Source organism: Serinus canaria, chromosome 5, assembly GCF_022539315.1.
Source record: "Serinus canaria isolate serCan28SL12 chromosome 5, serCan2020, whole genome shotgun sequence".
NCBI lineage: Eukaryota > Metazoa > Chordata > Aves > Passeriformes > Fringillidae > Serinus > Serinus canaria.
In genome coordinates this window covers 22,435,657-22,454,877 of record NC_066319.1, presented here as the reverse complement: position 1 = coordinate 22,454,877, position 19,221 = coordinate 22,435,657, and the positions used below count along the sequence as shown (strand labels likewise).

Genomic DNA, 19,221 nt, shown 5'->3' with positions numbered 1-19,221 from the left:
GAAGCCTGGCAGACAGGACACCTGGAGTTAAAGCACGCATATCCCCCAATCATTCAGTAGGAAGAGATGCATACACTTGTTTCTGAAGATAAAATGACTTCTCCTTTCCCACTCTTGCCCCATGGAGTCTTACAGAGTGAGAGAAACCCTGTGATGATACAGTCTGACCTCCTGCCAAGGAAGGTCACTGTGCTGCTTCCTTCAGCTCTAGTTAAACTACTGCATAGCTCCAAATAAAGGGAAAAAAGAAGAAATAAACACTGTGTTTACTTTACACATGGAGCTCTGTGTTTTACTGCATAGAACAGTATGTAGCCCGCCCCTCTCCTGGTCCTCCCTGAACTCCCTCCTACTTATCAGCAACATTCCTGTGCAGCACACTGGCAGGAGCAGCACCTTGCACTGAGATAACGCCCTCCCTGACCCTGCTCAGGATTGCCCTGTTTGTGTCCAAGTGCTGCCTTTACTTTCTGGTCACCGTGCCCAGCTGGGGCTCTGTTTTCAGTGAACCACTGTGCTGCTGTAAGAGCCCTTGCTCCTGCAGCAGCTCCCAGGCCACCACGCATCCTGCCAGCCCTCCCACCTGCTCTAAGAGCACACGACTGCTTTAAGAGTGTCATACAACTCCATGTTGTCCCACCCAGCACACAAATCACCCCAAGTTCACCACTAACTCACCTCTTTTCAGTACTTGTAACTTGCCCAGATTTTATGTTGCTCACAAACACAATCCAAATTAACTTAGTGCTTTTTTCCCCAGGACACCAACAATCTCAGAATCAAGAAAATAATTTAGGCTGCAAATGACCTTTAAGACCATCATGTCCAACATAAATCTAGCTCTACCAAGTCCACCACTAAACCATAGAATCATTTAGGCTGGAAATGACCTTTAAAATCATAAAATCCAACTGCAAATGTAGCATTGCCAAGTCCACCACTAAACCATATCCCTAAGTGCCATAGCTACGTATCTTTTAAATAATTCCCAGAGCTGGGGACTCAACTACTTCTCTGGGCTATTTGTTTTAATACTTGATAACCCTTTTGTAATTTCCAACCCAAACTTACCCTGGTGCAACCTGAAGGCATTTCCTCTCATCCTATCACTTGTTAATAGGAAGAAGAGACTTACTTCCTCTTGACTTACTACTGCCTCTTGATTAGCATTGAGCCAAAAACCCAAAAATTCCCAGCTGAGACTACTACACTACCAGCAATGGGGCTCCTTTTGTTGTCACACTGTGACCCTTTATTTAGTCAGGTTTTCTTTTATGTACTGAATCATAGAATGACTTGGGTTGAAAGGGACCTTAAAGATCATCTAGTTCCAATACCACTGCAGAGACAGCTTCCACTAGACCAACCTGCTCAAAGTACCATCCAATTTGCCCTTGAACATTTCCAGGGATGGGCCACCCACAGCTTCTCTGTGTTCCAGTGCCACGCCATCCTCACCGTAAATAAATTTTTTCTAATATCTAATCTAAATCAACCCTCTTTCAGTTTAAAGCCATTACCCCTTGTCACACTGCCACAGGCCCAGCTAAAAGTCTGTGCCTAGCTTTCTAAAAAGCTCCCTTCAAGTACTGAAAGGCAGCAATCAGGTCTCCCCAGAGCCTTCTTCTCTCCAGGCTGAACAATCCCAAGTGTCTCAGCCTGTCTTCGCAGGAGAGGTGCCCTAGCCCTCTGATCATCTTCATGGCCTTCCCTCCTCTGGACTCACTCCAACAGTGTGTGTGTGACACAATGAATCATCCCACCTATTTATTGCCATGACTTGTTGCACAATTTCAGTGCAACATTAAACATGCTAGACTTACCAACAGTTTTATGTTTAGAAATTACAGCAAACCAGAAAATCATAATTTGTTAGAAAAGAATGATTGAAAAAAAAAAAAAACTGTACAGACTGACTATTACAATTAATACCCTCTTAAATCATGACCAATCTGATCCATATCAGCTGCTATGTTATATTACTGGAAGCAAACATCAGACTGCAGGTAGCCTAGTTTAATTTGCCCAGTTAAACTTGACATTGGCCTACTCGCTTATGAGTAACAGACAACATTTTTTTAAGTCTAACTCATTAGACATGCTTTTTTTTTTTTTTCTTCAATTATTTTTAAATTAGCATTTGTGGCTCGGAGAGCACTGCTCAGCCAGGCCTTTTAAAATCCCTGGACACAAGTAAACCAGATTAGCAAGCTTTAAAATGTACTGCTTGTAGTAGCTGCTATTTGCTAATTTCCCAAGCTACTGCTACAACACAGAGCATGACACTGCTGCTGTAACTGGTACCACCTTCTAGCTTTTCTTCCAGGAAAAAACATATGACATTTCTCCAGTTCCAGACCTCAGCAGATGACCATGCTTTTAGGACTCTTAGCTTCTAATGTATTCAAAGCAGTGTTTAATTTTTTGTAATTTCACTGCTCATTAGTTTCTCTTTCTTGCCATTTCTCCACCCCCTTTAGCTTTCTACAGCTATAGAAGTCTAGTTCACATTCTGCAGTTTTCACTCCCTCCACATCATTGTTGTTGGGTTTTCTTGGCATTTTTGTAACTGTGTTTGTTCTAGCAGCTAAATATGAAGAGCCTCTGAAGATTTCAGGTGATGTGGAGAAGCACAGTGCAAGCATAAGCACAGCAGGCTCCTTGGTTACTGCTGAGGGTATTCTCAGGGCATACTTGGCCTCACCTGTGCATGTCCCTGTGCCTACCAGGACATTTAGCCTGCCCAATGTTCAGTGGGCACACAGCCTACTGCCATGTCCTAGCAGCATGTCAGCAAGGCCAGTCCCTGGTGAGAGGGATGCTGTGGTAACCCAGGCGCTGTCTGCACACAACATCAAGTGCTTTGGCCAGCAAAGGCAGCTGTGCACGGTGGTCCTCGGCAAAGCCAGGACACCAGAGTGACTGCTACAAATCCCAAGAGGAATCCCTGGATCACCCCAGGGTTCACAGGCAGTGCCACATAACCCCTCCTGTTTTCTTTACAAAGCAGGCAAGGACCTGTCCTGTTTCTGCATGACACACATTAAGATCTCTAGTGGCTCTGCCATATTGCTCAAAATCAGGGAAGTAGAAAACACAAGAACAGCTAAGCTATTAATCTCCAATGCAGGAAAAAACCTCCAGATGGGGTTAAGCATGAACGAACCTGTGAATTCCTGTCCTCAAGTATGCTGCCTTTATCACTGCCACTCTCATAGTTATTAGTTAACAGTCACAGGCTCTTATCTGCATGGATCAGCCTCCAAAACAGAGCTTTAATTTTACATTTTACTGGCAGGTTTCCCAGACTGTGACATTCTTTCATGTGAAACAGCCATATAGGAATCTATCCCCTCCTCAGCACACAGCTCCTTCACTCAGCTTCTCCCTGCTGACCTTCTGGAGGTCACCCCCTCTTCTTTTAAGGCAGATCTTGCATAGTTTGTACTACATTTTAAAGTGCAGGCCCATGGTGAAAGATGGACAAGAGTATGTATGCTTTTTCTACAGTTGCATATTATTACCAGAAATAGTAATCCAGAACAGTCAGCTACTGACAAGCTGAGAACAGGGAATAAAGCACAGCATTCAAGGCTCTGAGCTGCCCCCATACAGCCATCCATGGCTGTCATACAGCCATGGATGACCCAGGCTCACCATTCTCCTGGAGGTGAATGCCCTTACCAAGGTCCTTGGCCATGCCAACCATTTCAGGTCACTTTATGAAGTACCAGCTGGCTATGCAGTTCATGCTTATAGCCAGCACAAATTCTGAAAGATCAAAGATCTCACAAAGTAAGAGGAAGAACCAGCACGCTCAGAGGATGACCACTGTCCACAGACAGATATAAGCCAATGCTCCACTGGGAAAATTGGTTTTGCCTAGATGGTTGCCACAGCACTTTCCCCACAAAAGTACAATGTTTTTGTGGGTGAGGTTGTCCTCCACCTAGGGGAGCAGCAGAGCAGTGTCCCGGCATGGCAAAGGCTGGTGGCAGCAGGGCAAGACAATATGACTTGTCTCCCAGCCTGCTGCAAGGCTGAGTCTCTTCTCTAATAGCCACAGAGCAAAGCTGAATGATGCAGCCAGCACACCTGGCAACAAGCTGAAGCAGTCACAAATTCAAACTTAATTAGTGAAAATTATAGGTCACGCCTGATATAGGATTTGCGCAGCCATGGCCTGTGACCAGGACTCGTTTAACTCATTGTCAATTACTCCACTACACGCAGAAGCCATAAATTCACCAGGAGTATGAAATATTTTGTTTGAGTTTCAGATTCTGAAAACACTTGAAGAAGGTCAGGACTACAAGGAAGATACCTGGAACCACCACCAGTTTTTCTGCAGCTTTCTGAAAAAGCTTGGAGAGTAAGCTTCAAAACAACAAAACTTAAACCTGTTTTACAGCAGGGAGGGCTGAGAGTTTCCATTGGTTTTAACTCGCCCAAGACCAGCAACTGACATGACAAACAGGATGGGGTGCCACAACACCAAATTCCCACTGCCATCCTTACTGCAGAGAAGTTGGGAATAGGGAAATTCTGGTTTGCCAACCTGGAACTCCTGCTATAGTCTTAAATGGATGTGAGATGAGTTCACGCTGTCACTCTTTATTTGTTTGTTTTATGATGGCTTCTAGTGAAGATGGAACATACTGATAACTTTACAAGATTTGTCACAAAATTCTGTGTTGTGATCTCAGAGCATTTGCCCTTTGTTGATCTCAGAGAGAGTAGGAAAAGGATCCAGGGGCTGGTCCATGCACTGTCATGGATCAGCACAGCCTATGCAAAGCAGGTAGTACTTGATGCAACTTGTCCGTGTTAAGTGTTGAATAAGGACTCAAACAAGCAGGATGCTGACAATGTAAAGCCCCCATGCAGCCTAAAAGCCTCTGAAACAGTGCAACACGCCACAGAACCAAGGCAGGTACTTACTGCAGCTGAAAGAATACATAAGTGACTTGCATTTTTAAAAATACATGGAAACTTCTTATTTTTTCTGTACTCAGCTCCCTGCATTGATCTCACAGATTCACAGTTTTAGGGTAGAACTGAGAATTAGGACAATCTGACTGACACCCCTTATGTCCCACTCCTTCCCTTTTAGCCTACAAAAAGGACAAAATCTCCATCTGAGTCTAGCAAGAGGAAGAGAAGCCAACATTTCATGAGTTTATCTCAGTTGTTAATCCTCGTCACAGACAAGTCATATGTGATTCTTTCTAGTTCTGGGCACCAGGCAACAGTTCTTTCAAAGGGACCTGGAACCTGATGGGAAAGGGTGAAATACCCAGCATGCTGGGATACTGCTTTGAGCAACTGGAAAGAATTGCTTCCCAGGTTAATGGCTGTAATAAACCTCACCATCTTTGGTCAGAACCGCCAGTTGCACTTCTTTGCTTCTGGCTTCAACATAAATATATACCTACATTTATAAAGTTAAAACAAACAGACACAAAGCCCCAGTTCTAAAACTAGATGTTATTTTACCATTTTTCTCCCTAAGGACAGAATAAGAGTACAACTAAGTGGCAGCTGTAAGCCTTCTTCCTTAAGGCACTACTGAAAGGTGTTTGGACAGCAATAGTGATAAGCACTGAATAAAACCACATACATAGCAGAGCCCTGGATATGTATCCATGAGTATCTTCTCAGCTTTCCAACAATTTGTATCATTCCTCTGTGAAACTCTTCCAATTTTCTCTGTATTACTTCAAGATGCTGGCACTAGAAAGCCAAGCTGATGTAAGACTGATTCTGAAGTAAATATAAAGTTTACAGATGTAAAACTACCTCCTCACCCTGATTCCTTACCAGCCTGCTTGTGTACAAAATCATGACTGTCTTTTCCTGCTAGGACCTGGCACAGAAAGCTCCCCAGGGCCGCCTGCCCATTCTGACCCCCATGTTCTCACATAGGACTGCTCAGGACACAGCCTCCCTTCACAAATCACGTTCAGGACGTGCCTTTCCAGGTTCATAAATCTCCACCTGTCTGTGTGAAAATTATTTGGTTTCAATAACCTCATTTACCAAACAAACCGCATTACACTGTCCTGCCCCTATCAACAGCTACAATTCACCAAACATGTTTCATCTACCCAGTTTGCCAGTGATGAGTCATGTCTTCTGCATCACTGAGTAAGTGTCAGGCAGAACTGGCTTCTCCCTTCCCCTCATATGAAGAGAAGGGTCATCAAGTCTACTTCTTTGAAAACACAGCCTCAACATATCATGTTGCAGACTCTTCTGTAAAATGATCAAGCTCTAGCTTAAAATAGCTGGATTATTTGCTCCCCACATCTAAGGTGGCAATGCCAGAACCGTGATCTTTTGATGTTGAGAAGATATTTTATACCTTCATCTTAAAGTCAATTCTCAAACAGTTGATTTATTAGTGTGCTAGTACTGTCCTTTAGCTTAGAGTATTCTTCATCCTCCTTACTGTTTATACTGCCACTTCAGCTTATTTATTGGATGCTCATTCTCTATCAGTCACTACCTTCAATTCCTAAGCCACATATTTTTCATTGATATTCTCTGGAATTGGATATTAATAGGGTTCTCACACACTGATTTAACTGCTTTTCATATGTAATTATATATCACACCAAGAGATGCCTCTTTAAATCAACAGTTAACTTCTCCAAGAACAAAATCAAATCTTTTTAAGAAGTACAGAACACTTTCCATGACACCAATTTTCAGGCATGAATAACTTTATATTTATCCAGGATTGGTGTCATGCTACTCAGCTTTTATTTTCCCGGGCCATCCACTTGGCAATTTTCAAAACTGTGCCAACACAATCACTCATCCAGTCTCCTGCATTTGCTACAATCCACCAAGACTGGTTAAAAGTGAACATGAGCAAGCAAGAGACCTCCTCTCACTCATCTAGTGCTCACTATATTTCAAGGGAATGCCCTTTTTTCCTTAGCACAGCTGCCAGCAAAACTGCTCACTGACAGGACCCCATGCTACACAACTCCCATGTGGGTCCTTGGATCCTGACTTGTAGCACTCAACTTCTGAACAATGAACTTATCCTTCCCTTGCTGCTGGCCTAGCTGTCAGCCCCAAGGGCACACAGTTCAACAAAGGGAAGCAGAGATGTGAATTTACTGCCCAAACAACTTTTTACTCTCATTCATGGTTAGACAAAAAAGCTGGAGAGAGGAAGTGTTTGGTAGGCATGTAACAGGCTGGGCCACTGTCACACTCCTGCTCTTCTGCCGTGTTGGGAGAGGGAAAAGACACTGGAGTGTCTTTAATGTTTTATAAAGCACATGTAGGAAACTCAAAATGTCCTGGTCAGGTCCTGCCAGCATCACTGTGCACCTGGGACCCTGCCACACAGCACTGAGCATCTGCCTGCTGCCCCATTGCCCACAGGGCCACAGGGAGGTCACATGCACCCAGAAGACTCCTGCACCTGTGCAGGCTGGTCAGCCTAAAAATTTTTGTAGATGAAAAACACTAGTGATTTATGTATTTCAACAATGATGGAGGTAAAAAGGGAAAGGGAAGGGAAGGTGTGGGGGTGGGCAGGAAACAAACCCCAGACATTAGTTTCTAAATAGCAGATGTGGCTATTCTGGCTAGCAAACTTCCACTTTAATTTCTAACCCACAGAGATAGGAAATGATTCATGAAAAATCAACAGGATAAAATTAGCTGGAAGGCAGAGGGATAATTCATGCAACCCAACTGTCATAGGCTGAAGTGCCAGCACTACCTGGCATTTCAGCCTCTGGTGCCCTTCAGTCACTGGCACCTGGCCAGCAATCAGCTCTACATATATTTCCTTAGTGTCAAAATTAGCCCCTCTGAAAGCACATCCATCTTCTAACAAGACAGCCTTTCACTCAACACTTTTCCAGAAGTTCCAGCTTTTCTTTTAAAAAGAAAGATTACCTGCAGCATGCTTTTTCTTCCACTGGTGAATGTTTAGTGGTGTCAGAAGACCAAATGGATGGACAGGCTTGCACACACATCTGTGAGCCATGGCCAAGCTATCCACTAAAATCAAACTGCCCCAACAACTCAGAAAATTCAGCACATTTTGCCAGAGCTCCTTTTTCCTGCACAAAACCAACAACTCACTCAACAGCAACACCCAAGTGCTGGTCTGCCTTTACATACACCAGTGATTTTTTATAAGACTGCTGCTAAATTCTGTCAGGAATCACAAAACACGATTTCACTCCTGATACAGTCACATGACAGAAAGTTTCTCAAGCATATTCTTACAAATCACAACCCAAAGCTTTTTACCCCAAAGGCTGATGAGAAACTTCCTCTCCTACAAGAGACCTCTGGACTTCCACGAGACACCTGATTATTGAAAATGCCCCCTCCCACCAGCCAACTCAAAAGCTTCAGGAATCAAAGGTAAAACTGTAAAGCCTCTGGAGCACCAATACCTCTAGGCAGGCAGTTTCTGGTGCAGGGGGATCCCCATTCCATTGGGACCCATTAATACAGATGTAAAATAAAGATAAAGTCCTGCTTTGGCACCATTTATCTAGTTGGTGCCTGTTTCTGTGGAAGGATGTTACAGGACAGTTCCTCTATGCTTGTTACAGTGGTTTCACTCTATTTGGACTTCAGGACACAACAGGCAGCTCCTTTCTTTTTACTTGTTCAGCAAATAGGGAAAGAGTATGTGGGAGAAAATGAGAAGGTAGAAGCAGATCTTACTTTCACTTGTTCCCAAAATTCTGACCAACTAGCTCAGTCCTTTAAAAGCACTAACAAACACAGCAGGCAAAATGAGAACACATCAAGTGTTCCACAAAATGCAGAGGAAGCAAAAGCAAGAGCAGTATTTATTTCTCCTCATTTGTACCCTCTTGCAGGCCATTAGGAAGATAGGATCTCACAGCACAACAGACATTATTCAGAGCTGGTAAATCTGTCTACAGGTTAGGGACTCATGTTACATGGCTTGGATGAGTAGTGGTTGAGCATGGGTCACACCGACCCCCTTTTCCTTGGGGCAGGCAGCAGTCCAGACACTCCCAGTGTCAGATCTGCCAAGAAACCAGATATCCGTGTGCTGAATTCACCACCACCACAATTTGATCTGCACATTCCCTTCCATACAGAGAGAGGGGTGTTCAGACCCTGTATATCCTAACCCAGCTAACCAGAAAAACATTTCCAGCAGGGGCCAAGCACTTCTGGTCTATATGTGCAATATTCTACATAAAGGTACTGGGTAACACAGAAATAGCTGGTCCTTTACACTATGGACATTTTTAAAACACTGATTAGTAGAAGCACGGAAAGAGCCCAAGAACTCATTCAATTCCAGTTCAAAAAGCAGAGGGAGCATGTCAGAATGACTTCATGTGTGCAAGTCACTAAGGGACTACAAACATTCACCAACTATGCTGGAAGAATTCAAAAGCAACATCTCAACACCTGACTAGTAATGAGACCTGGTTAAAAAAAACACCCAGCAAATCACCAGTTAACTCCATTACAGCTAGAGAGGACACATTAGCATCTGTCTCAGCACATCCAGGAGATGCAATAAGTGGATCTGCTGTCCTGGAGCTACCACCTTTGCAACAGCAATGCAGCATTAGCTGGTGGGACTTTGTGCTGAGGGTCAGGCACCTCTACACATAATGGCCGGCCCCAGTGGTGACCTGAGGCAGAATTTTCAGGGAAAAAAAGCAACTAACAAACACACCATACATAATAATGTTGTCTTTACAATCACAAAGGGAAGAGAAAATTAGTAATTTAAAAGCTTCTAGTCTTCAAAAGCTGATTGAACTAATTTGATCTCGGAAAAAATAATCAGCAAGCCTAGGTGTGAAACATGACAACCAGAGAACATATTTTATTGCTCATAAAAGTATGCTTATGTGTCATTAATATGGATTTTTTTCCTCCATTTCCAAGTGTTTTCATTAATTTCCCCTGAATTGATAAGAGGGCTGTACTCTGCAAACTGCGGTGTATTTAGCATTCTCATTAGCATTTCCAAGCAAGGAGTCTCCAAGTCAAAGAAAGAGCAGACCAGTACTCCAGCAGCATCAGAAGAAAAGAAATTAAAAAACCCAAACAACAGCAAATCCCCTTGATATACACAGACATGAGGAAATCAAGGTTTATACAAATGAAAGGTGTAAAGAGGAACATACTGGGTCAAACTCAGGAGATCTTTCAAGGAAGATGCTGTGAACACTTAGTTTCAAGTCTGCAGTTGAAGGTCCACATTAAACTCCACCCAGAATATTATGATGCAGTTTATATGATACATTTTCAAAATAAAGCTTCATTGTACTAAAAGAGGAAAGCACAGAAAATATTTCATATTGATTATCAGCCTGCAAATGACTGGTGGCCCTGACCAATACCAGCTCCAATTAGCAGCCTTCAACACTCTGAAAGGGTGTTAGTGGAGGACCACTGGAGTTGTGTGTCCTAGACACCCTGATCCATAGTCAGGAGCCTGGAACCAGTGCTCTGAAGGCCACAGAGATGAGCTGGCTGGGGGACCAGCACAGGATGCTCAGTGCCTCAGCTCCCACTGCGCAAAGCAGGAGCACTGCTGACTCTCAGGGCAGCTAATTACAGCAACCCTAGAGCTGCTCCATGAGTTAATCCCCCACATCACCTCCCATGAACTTTTATCACTCAGTCCTTATACATCTCCCCCACTACCTACAGCCAGGTTTCCACAGGCAGAAACCAGCCCCAGCTGAGAGCAGCACAGGCAGCAAGGCAAGTGCAGGGAGTGGCAACCCCAGTAGGGCTTGATGCCAAGGCTTTAGTACAGCAGCCCCTCCTCTGGGACAAGTCACTACAGGCGAAGGAAAACCAGCCTTGCTGAAAAGCCAAAGCCTGAGGAAGGGATAAGAAAGGGGCTAGAGAAAGGAAGCCATTTATCCCCGCATGCTCAAACTGGACAACTTGGCTTATGACAGACCCTTCTGATGGGCCCCTTGCTGATGGCTGTCCGTGAGTGAGGGACTGCACTGAAACATTGGAACAGTTCTGCAGTACACATTACTGATTGACTGCTGGAGGCTGCCAGTTTCTGCAGCTTAAACCTTAAATTATATCTATAATGCTTTTACCTTCTGACAGCAGAGAAACTGTTCTGAGCCCAAGTACTGCCTCCCAGCCTTGCAGAGAGAAGTGCCCTTTCAGCAACAGCTCTGAAGGATACAATTATCCTGTCCCCAAAAATGGAGCCATGACCAAGAAACACAACAGCAAAGCCTTAAGTGTCAATATTTTGAATTGGTCGACTGTCTCTGCAAAAACATATGTTCTTGCACTTATGTGAAGAGCTCGGGATGGAAGTTGGAGAAATGCCTGTGCTAGTACCACCTTCAATTCTAGCTGAACTTCAAAGCTTAGGTGCAGAGGATAGTGACCAGACATCTAAAATACCACATGGAAAATGTCATTCTAGTTGCCAAGTCAAAATGTTCCCCTTCATCTCTGCTTTTTTACTCTCAATTCTCCCAGTCTTTCCATCCTCAGTTCTCCCAGTATTGTCCCTCATGTGGTGGGCATTAAAAAGAAAAACTTTTCAAGCGTGGGATACTTGTGTTGCCCTCTTCCCCTGGTTTCTTCTCCATCCACCTTGGCTACCTCTACCTTTCAAATATGCCACAGGATTGCTGTTTTCCATTGCTCTTTGGCCTCCTGCACCTAAAAAGTTCTTCCCTTTCCAAAGCACTTTCCCCTCATCTTCTTTCCAAAGATGACATACAGGGCTGTATGAACCTTCTCCTCTGCTTTTCTTAGGGTGGTTGGACTTGCTACTGGAATCCACTTGCACAGACAAGTTTAACTAGCAGGAATTCCTGAAAAGCCACATTTTACTATGTAGCTTTAGAGAAACATTTCTCTAGAGACTTTATTTAAAAGCACTTTTGGTACTAGAGAAGAGGTTATAGGGAGAACAGAAAACCCTGTGAAATTAAAGCTTTCTTTACTCCACTACTGCAGAGGCATCAGTGCAAGAGGAGGCACTAAAACTGTCTGCAGCTGCACAAGAGCTCCGGTCCAAGAAACTTCACCCACTACGAGCAAGCCTCAGGCAGGAGCGCTGTACAGTCGCGCTCACAATGAGAAATGCCACAAGCATGACAAGGGGTGAAACGTGAAGCAGCAAAGCCAGCATCCCAAAGCAGGGCTGCCCAGCTGCAGACCAGCAGGAATTCTGCCACTTGCTCAGTGCCAGACGATATTGCACATGCTGACTCCCCTTCACTGGCTATGCCTGTGCCTCAAGCAGCTCCCAGCCCTGGGGTCTGAAGGGTCTGTGCTCAGGTGAGAGAGCAGATCAGACAACGCAGCACTGATGCAAGAATATATATCAAGCAAACCCTGATGCATACCCAGCTGACTCCAGATTTCTTAAAATGCCAGAAAGCTGCAATGCAAACTGAAGAATAAAAGTGATATTTGCTTGTTTTTGCTTTACTTAGGAAAACCACAGATCTCAGGTATACATATTCCCAGTGCAGAGGAGGCATGAGAAGTTCCCACCTGCATTCACTCCACTGGAAACAACAGTCATTATTTTTCACTGGTTCAGTCTTCACATCAAGTTTTAGCAGCTTATTTTGTTGTTCTGAAGGTCCCCAAGTTAACCTATAGCATTACTATTTCGTTATCAAACAAAAAAACAAACCCAAACCATTTTGTCTTTGGGACTACATTTAGTTTCTCCATGCAAATTTTTACATCCATGTAACACTACCAGATTGGCAGTAATGATTTTAAATATGCTACCTCAAAATGTCACAAATATTAGGTGGCATTTTAAGAGCTCTGGGAATGGTTTAGTAGCACCAAGGGACAGGCCCTGCTAACAACAACTTTAAGAATAAAGAGTTAGGTAAAAGCATACACTTTCCTTGCATAAATTGACATGGGGAAAAAAACAACTTAAAACCCCACAAAACCCCCACAACTCCACTTGGGAATTAACCAGCATGAGAAAGAATTTACAAAAAGAAAAAAGAATATTAAAAAAACCCACAGAAAGACAAAGTGTATGTGGCACTCTCTATAAAAAGACCAAAGACCTCTCTTGCCTAGGCTTGTTGTATTCCTCATTGATATATACACTGATTCCTGACTCAGAGTGGCAACTTCCACTCCCCACAATGCCTGTATCCCCCTGATCACAAAGCCAGCCTGCTGCAGTACAGGAACCCTCCTGCTTCAGGCTCCTCCTGCAGTGTTCACAACCTTTACACTGCTCCTACCAATTTCAAGCAATTTCATCACTTTCCAGCAAGGAATACGAGCAACAAGCTGCCCCCAGCCCATCCCAGAAAGATGGACTTTGCATCAGTTCCATTAAAAAATACCAGGTTTTAAATAAGTCCTTGCTTTTGCCTTTCTTTATTTAAAATCAGGTACTATCCTCACAATACTCCTCCCCTTCACTTGTTAAAAAGTGCAAGTAATTGCTATCAGTGAGCAATAAGGCTCACAATAAGAATCCACCACAAACTGCACCAGAAAGCACCATGTTTCATGCATGGTCCACAAAGATGCTAGAGGAACAACAGGCCAGTATCCCAAAACCAGAGAGCTCTGCACCAAAGCCAGCACAGAGTCAGGAGCCTAAGGACCTCCTTCATGCTCCACAAACAGCTGGAAGGAGCAGCAGCCTTTGACATGACTCCTGGGCAGGAGAGAAAAACAACTTGCCCTGGTTCTGCTACTCCATGCCGCAGCAAGATCAGTCAATTCAGCATTCAGCCAAGAGCCAAACTTTGGCATCTCCCATGGCTACCTCAAATCCTCCCTGGTGAGTGGTTCCAGCAGCCAACCCCCCCTTTGCTAACACAGTCCTTGGCCATGCCAACACTTGAGCTCTTTGCAGGCTGCATGTATTTCAAGAGCTCCACACCACTGAGCCCTGTGCTAAACTATTCCTTCTAGAGCAGGAGCACCTTTGGTCCAAAAGAAAGCCTTGCAAGAAGCAAACACCCATCATCTCAATACTTTTGTTTCTGACTGCAGCTTGCACTTGAAAAGCAAAAGCAGTATATACACAATTCATCAGAAAGTCAGGAGACTCATTTCTCTTTCCACTTTCACTGCTTATAATCTTGGTCATTAGACAAATGGCAATTTAGGGGGTGTGAAGCCTGACCCAGGCAGCGAGCTTGTGCTCCACCAGTCTCACAGGGAGTTAAACTTTGCTGGCAGGACTGGATCCAAGGGGCTGCTGGATATTTTGGGCTGGGGCTCCTTTGCTGCTCAACAAACCGCTGCACACACCTGCAGTGCAGGAAAACAATCCTATCTTACAGTTAGGATGGTGTTTTTTTAAGCTGGTTCTGCCAGTTCTCCTCCCACTAATGAGAGGCATTAATCACAGGAAAAAGAGGAAGCAACAGTGAGCCAACAGTTTTGCCCACAGGCCAGCTTTTTTTTTTTTTTTTAGGGATCTGAAAAGGAGAGTCTGGAGGCATCTTCCATTTTCCTCAGAAATATAAGCGATATAGCACCATTTACAAAGAAACTTGAGAAATTCTGTAACTTAAAAAAAAAAAACCCAAACCCATAGAGGGAAGAAGGCCCAAGAAGGTGCATGTGGAGTTTTTCTGCGCGAGTTAAGAGAGCATCCCGGCTGAGCGGCTCAAGGGCAGCTCTGCCCGGGCTCTGTGCACGGGGCGCGAACGATGCCGCAGCCGGGGTGTCCGTGTCCCCCGGGGGGTGTCCGTGCCCCGGGCCCGCCGCCACCCGGGAGCGCCCCGCGCCGCCCCGCCCCCGCGTTCCAATGTGGCGCGCGCCCGCCCGCCCCCGCCGCCCATTGGCCGCCGGCCGCGTCAGTCGCCGGCCCCGCTGGCGGCCGCGGGCGGGGCGGGGGGCCGGGCGGGCGCAGCCGCGGCGCGGGCGGGAGCGGCGCGGCGGGAGCGGCGGGGACGGGCCGGGCCCCGCGCAGCCCGCCCCGAGGGGGAAAAGCGGGGCGGGCGGGAAAGGGGGGGGAGATACCTCTGCCCGCGGGTCTTCGCCGCCGCCCCACCCGCTGCGGGCACCTCTCGCCCGGACCTCCCCCCCGGGCTGGGACGGGTTTCCCCCCCGCGCTCCGCAGCCATTTTCGTGGCCACCTTGGCTACCAGCGAGGCTGACTCACCTCGGCACTGCGGGCGCGGGGAGCCCGCCTCGGCGTCGGGGGACCCGCTCCGCCCGGGAGGGGCGGGGGGAGCCCGGCTGGCTGCGCCCTCCCACCCCGCCGGCCCCGCTGGCTAGTCCCAGGCGAGGACGGGTCCCGGGGCCGGGCCGGGCTCGGCGGAGGCGGCAGCGGCGGCTCCCTCCCTCCCGGCCGTGACCACCATCTTATTAGCACAGGAAATGACATGGAGAACGGAAGAGAGGGGCGTTCGGGGGCCGAGCCCGGGGACCCCCCGAACCGGGGGGAGGCGCCGCCGGCCCGCCCGGCCCGGCCCGGCCCGGCCCGGCGAGCCTCTCCTGGGGCCGCGGCATTCCCGCTTTCCTTCCAAATACCCGCGGTGGGAAAAGAGGAGGGGAAAAAAATAACAAAAAACAAATCCCAAAAGCCGCATACAGCTGGGGGTGGGGGGGTGGAAACATCAAAAAACAAACGCAGAAGAAGCCGAGCAAGTCCAAACCGCCCGCGGTTCCCACCTCCTGCTCCGGAGCTTGCGAGTTCCGCGCGGAGCCGCCGGCGATCAGCGCCCGCGGCCGGCCGGGGGCTCGGGGGGGCTCTGGAGAACAAAACCCGCCCGAACGGCTCGCGGGCACCGCGCGGGGGGAGCCGCCAGGAGACCGAGGGGGCCCGTCCCGGCGGAGCCGCCGGGCTACCCCCGGGCGCTGCCGCGGCCACCACCTGCCGCCGACCGGCAGCCGCCGCGGCGCCCCGCGGAGCGGGACCCGGCCGCCCGCCCGCGCCCGCGGGGCCGACCGCCTCTGGGGCACGGCGGCCAGACGTGACCCCCGCCCGCAGCCGTGCCCCGGGGTTCCCCCGCCGGCCGGGGCCGGAGGCGGAGTTGCCCCGGGGCTGGCACCCGTTCCCCCGGCAGCACCCCGCGCCCCTGCCCGCCCGGCGGGAGCCTCATGCCCTTCCGCGGGAAAAAGTGAATGAGAAGACCCGCTGTTTCCCCGGCGCTCGGAGCTCGATCGTATTTCAGATTACCCCCCCAAAATGTAACCCACCCAACAGCAACAGTAACAACAAACCTACCCTCGAGCTCTGCGCTGAAATTGCGGACAACATGACGGATGACAAAAAGTAGGCACAATTTAATAAACAGAGGAAGCATGTCTCACCAATAAAACAAATTCTAAATAAAACCATCTGCAAGCATTAAATTTGAAACAATGCAAACTCTTCAGCTGCTTTGCCAAAAGAGGCACAACGGGGGGTAAAGAGAGGAATGGATAAATAGCCATAATTTTCCAGTTCCTTTAGTTGACAATGGACTTGTATGCAAACAGGGCTGTGGTGACAATGTGCCCGATTGGATTCTTGGAACTACTTCCCATTTTCTGTAGCCCTGAGAAACACCGTTTTCTGCAGTCCTGAGAAATAAATTCTCTCTTGTTACTCTCCACTCTGAAGTGCCTACTATACAAAGTTGGTGTAAAGAGAAAAATTGAGTGAGGGCAAAAAGTAAAAAAGTATATAACCCAAGCAAAATACAGGCCTGCTTCTGCCATCCTGGAGCTGCTTCCACTGCTCTCACTGAGCATTGTGGGGTGGCAGAACTTCAGGGTTAGGTCTTGATGTGTCACTTAATTTAAATTGCCTGGCAAAACAACAAGGAAGGTAATCAACTCAGCTCCAAAATAAGCTCTCTTTGCAAAAGCAGCCAGTGGCACAGATGATTATTTGGAAGTTCAAATGAGTATCAGTCCTCAGATCTCCAACTCTAGTTTGCTTTTTGTTCCCCATTTCTAACCTCTGGGGAGAGGATTCTTCCTCAGAGGAAAAGTGCGCGGTGTCATTTTACCCCTTCCAGTAATTGCAGATAGATGGACTTTGAGGCACTTGCACTTGCCTTGGAAAGACCATAAGCTGTCAACACCTTCAGACTCCTCAGAAATATTAGAGATCCTAGTAGAGCTGCCCTAGTTTGCAGTTTCTGTCTGTGTGCTGAAATGTGTGAGAACACTCAACTGGCAGTAAGTGCTACAATGGGTTTATAAATATGATTGATGAATGAACCAAGAGGAAAAATAATAACTAAAAAAACAATAAAAATCAAATGCACACTGAATGCCAGGCTAATTTGGAGTAATAGTTTAGTTGTAGCTATTGCAGTCAAAGGCTGCAATGGGAGGCTCAAAGGGAGGCATAAAGCTTTTATTTATAAAGAAAATTAAATATGTAAATGCAACATAAATAACAGCTATTATGTCTTCCTGTTAACACAGGCATGCTAATTTATTGCGAGGGAGTTGCCTTGCTTTAATGTGTGCCAGTTGCCTTTATATGTTTAGTAGTCAGGTGTGTTGGGTTTGTGTGGCAAGATGTGGGTAGTGGGGAGGCTACAGGGTTGTCTTCTGTGAGAGGCTGCCAGAAACTTCCCCTATGTCTGACAGAGCCCACTCCAGCCAGATCCAAGCTGAACTCACTGCTGGCCAAGGCCGAGCCCATCAGCGACTGTGGAAGCACCACTGTGATAACACATTTAAAAGGGAAGGAAAAACTGCGACAGCAATTGCAGCCAGAGAGAGGAGTGAGAGTATATGAGGGAAACAGCTCTCCAGACACCATGGTCAGTTGAAGGAGGGGAGGAGGTGCTCCAGGTACCAAAGATTCCCTGGCAGCCTGCGGAGAATACCATGGTGAGGCAAAGGTGTGTCCCTTCAGCCCATGGTGGTCCATGGTGTGGCAGATATCTACTTTAGCCTCTGAAGGACCCCACACCGGAGCGAGTGGATGCTCAAATCAGGCTGTGACCCTTTGGGAAGCCCATGCTGGAAACAGGCTCCTGGCAAGACCTGTGGACCTGTGGAGAGAAGAATCCACACCTGAACAGGTATGCTGGCAGGACTTGAGACCCTGCAGGAGACCTACACAAGAGCAGTTTGTGAAGAACGAGCCTGTGGGAGGGACCCCACACAGGGGCAGGGGAAGAATCTGGGAGTAATACCCCTGAGAAGGAGGAGCAGAAGAGAAAAAGTGTGATGAACTGACTGCAGCCCCCATTCCCTGTCCCCCTGCACTGCTGGAGAGGAGGAGTTAGAGAACTCAGGAGAAAAATTCAACCCAGAAGAAGGGAGAGGTGGGGGAAGGTGTTTTAATATTTAGTTTTTATTTCCCATTGTCCTTCTCTGATTTGATTGGTAATAAGTTCATTTTCCCAAGTTGGGTCAGTTTTGCCCATGATGGTAATTTGTGAGTCATCTTTCCTTGTCTTATTTCAACCCATGAGCTTTTAGTTGTTTTTTATTTTCTTTCCACTGTGTAGTTGAGGAGGGGAGTGATAGGACCGCTCTGGTGGACACCTGTGTCCAGCCAAGGTCAGCCCATCCCATCAGGAGATAAAATCCCCATAAAGAAGATTTTGTATCTTTTCTATATAGCAACAAATTATGGAAGGAAGACAGTGCAAAAATGTCTGCAAAAATGTTACCTTTGGGGCTTGAAAAGGCTTCCCTTCTTCAACAAGCTGCCTCCTCACTTATTAAGAAGATGTAAGATTAATTTTTTTTTTAATAAATACATTCAGCCCCCACTCCACCACCCACAGCAATTCTCCTCTGTCTGACAGGCTCTCAGAATAAAGCTTTACAAATGGCACATCAGTTCAGAATGACTGTCTGATTGGGTGTTGACAGAATGACTGTCTAATTAGGTGTTGACTTTCCAGTATTATACTGTCAAATCTGTTCCTCCATGAAATACTGGATATTCTCCTGCAGAGACAAAAAGTTTCATCTACTGAACTTTTAGCCGGTGTAAAAGTATAATGCTTGCTAAAGTGGGTAAAACTGAATCAAGCTTCAGTTAAATAGTCTTCAGAGCTCCAGGTGCTGGGAGCTGGCAGGTACATCTGTCAGCTGCAAAATCTGATCCCTGCAGCAGAGGAGTCTGGATGTATTTTGTGGAATGAACTTACCTAAAAACACCCAGTGTCTCAGGCACAACACTGCAAAGAGGGTGGAAGGCAGGACCTGTGCTGGAGGTGGGGTGGTGGGGGATGCCTGGCTGTCTTCAACAAGGTGCCTAAGGAAAGGCAGGAAAGC

General features: G+C 46.8%; 1 protein-coding gene across 5 annotated transcripts in view; it reads right to left on the bottom strand.

Annotated features, from left to right (window-relative positions):
- The window catches only part of PRDM11 (PR/SET domain 11), a 48,593-nt gene extending 32,632 nt beyond the window's left edge, over positions 1 to 15,961 (bottom strand). For 3 of the 5 annotated variants that reach the window (XM_030239729.2, XM_050975428.1, XM_050975430.1), the window contains exon 1: positions 15,143 to 15,332. The gene's annotated coding sequence lies outside the window, so the exon portion shown is untranslated. The other 2 variants (XM_030239730.2, XM_030239731.2) reach the window with 2 other exon arrangements.
- Between the last annotated feature and the right edge of the window lie 3,260 nt (positions 15,962 to 19,221).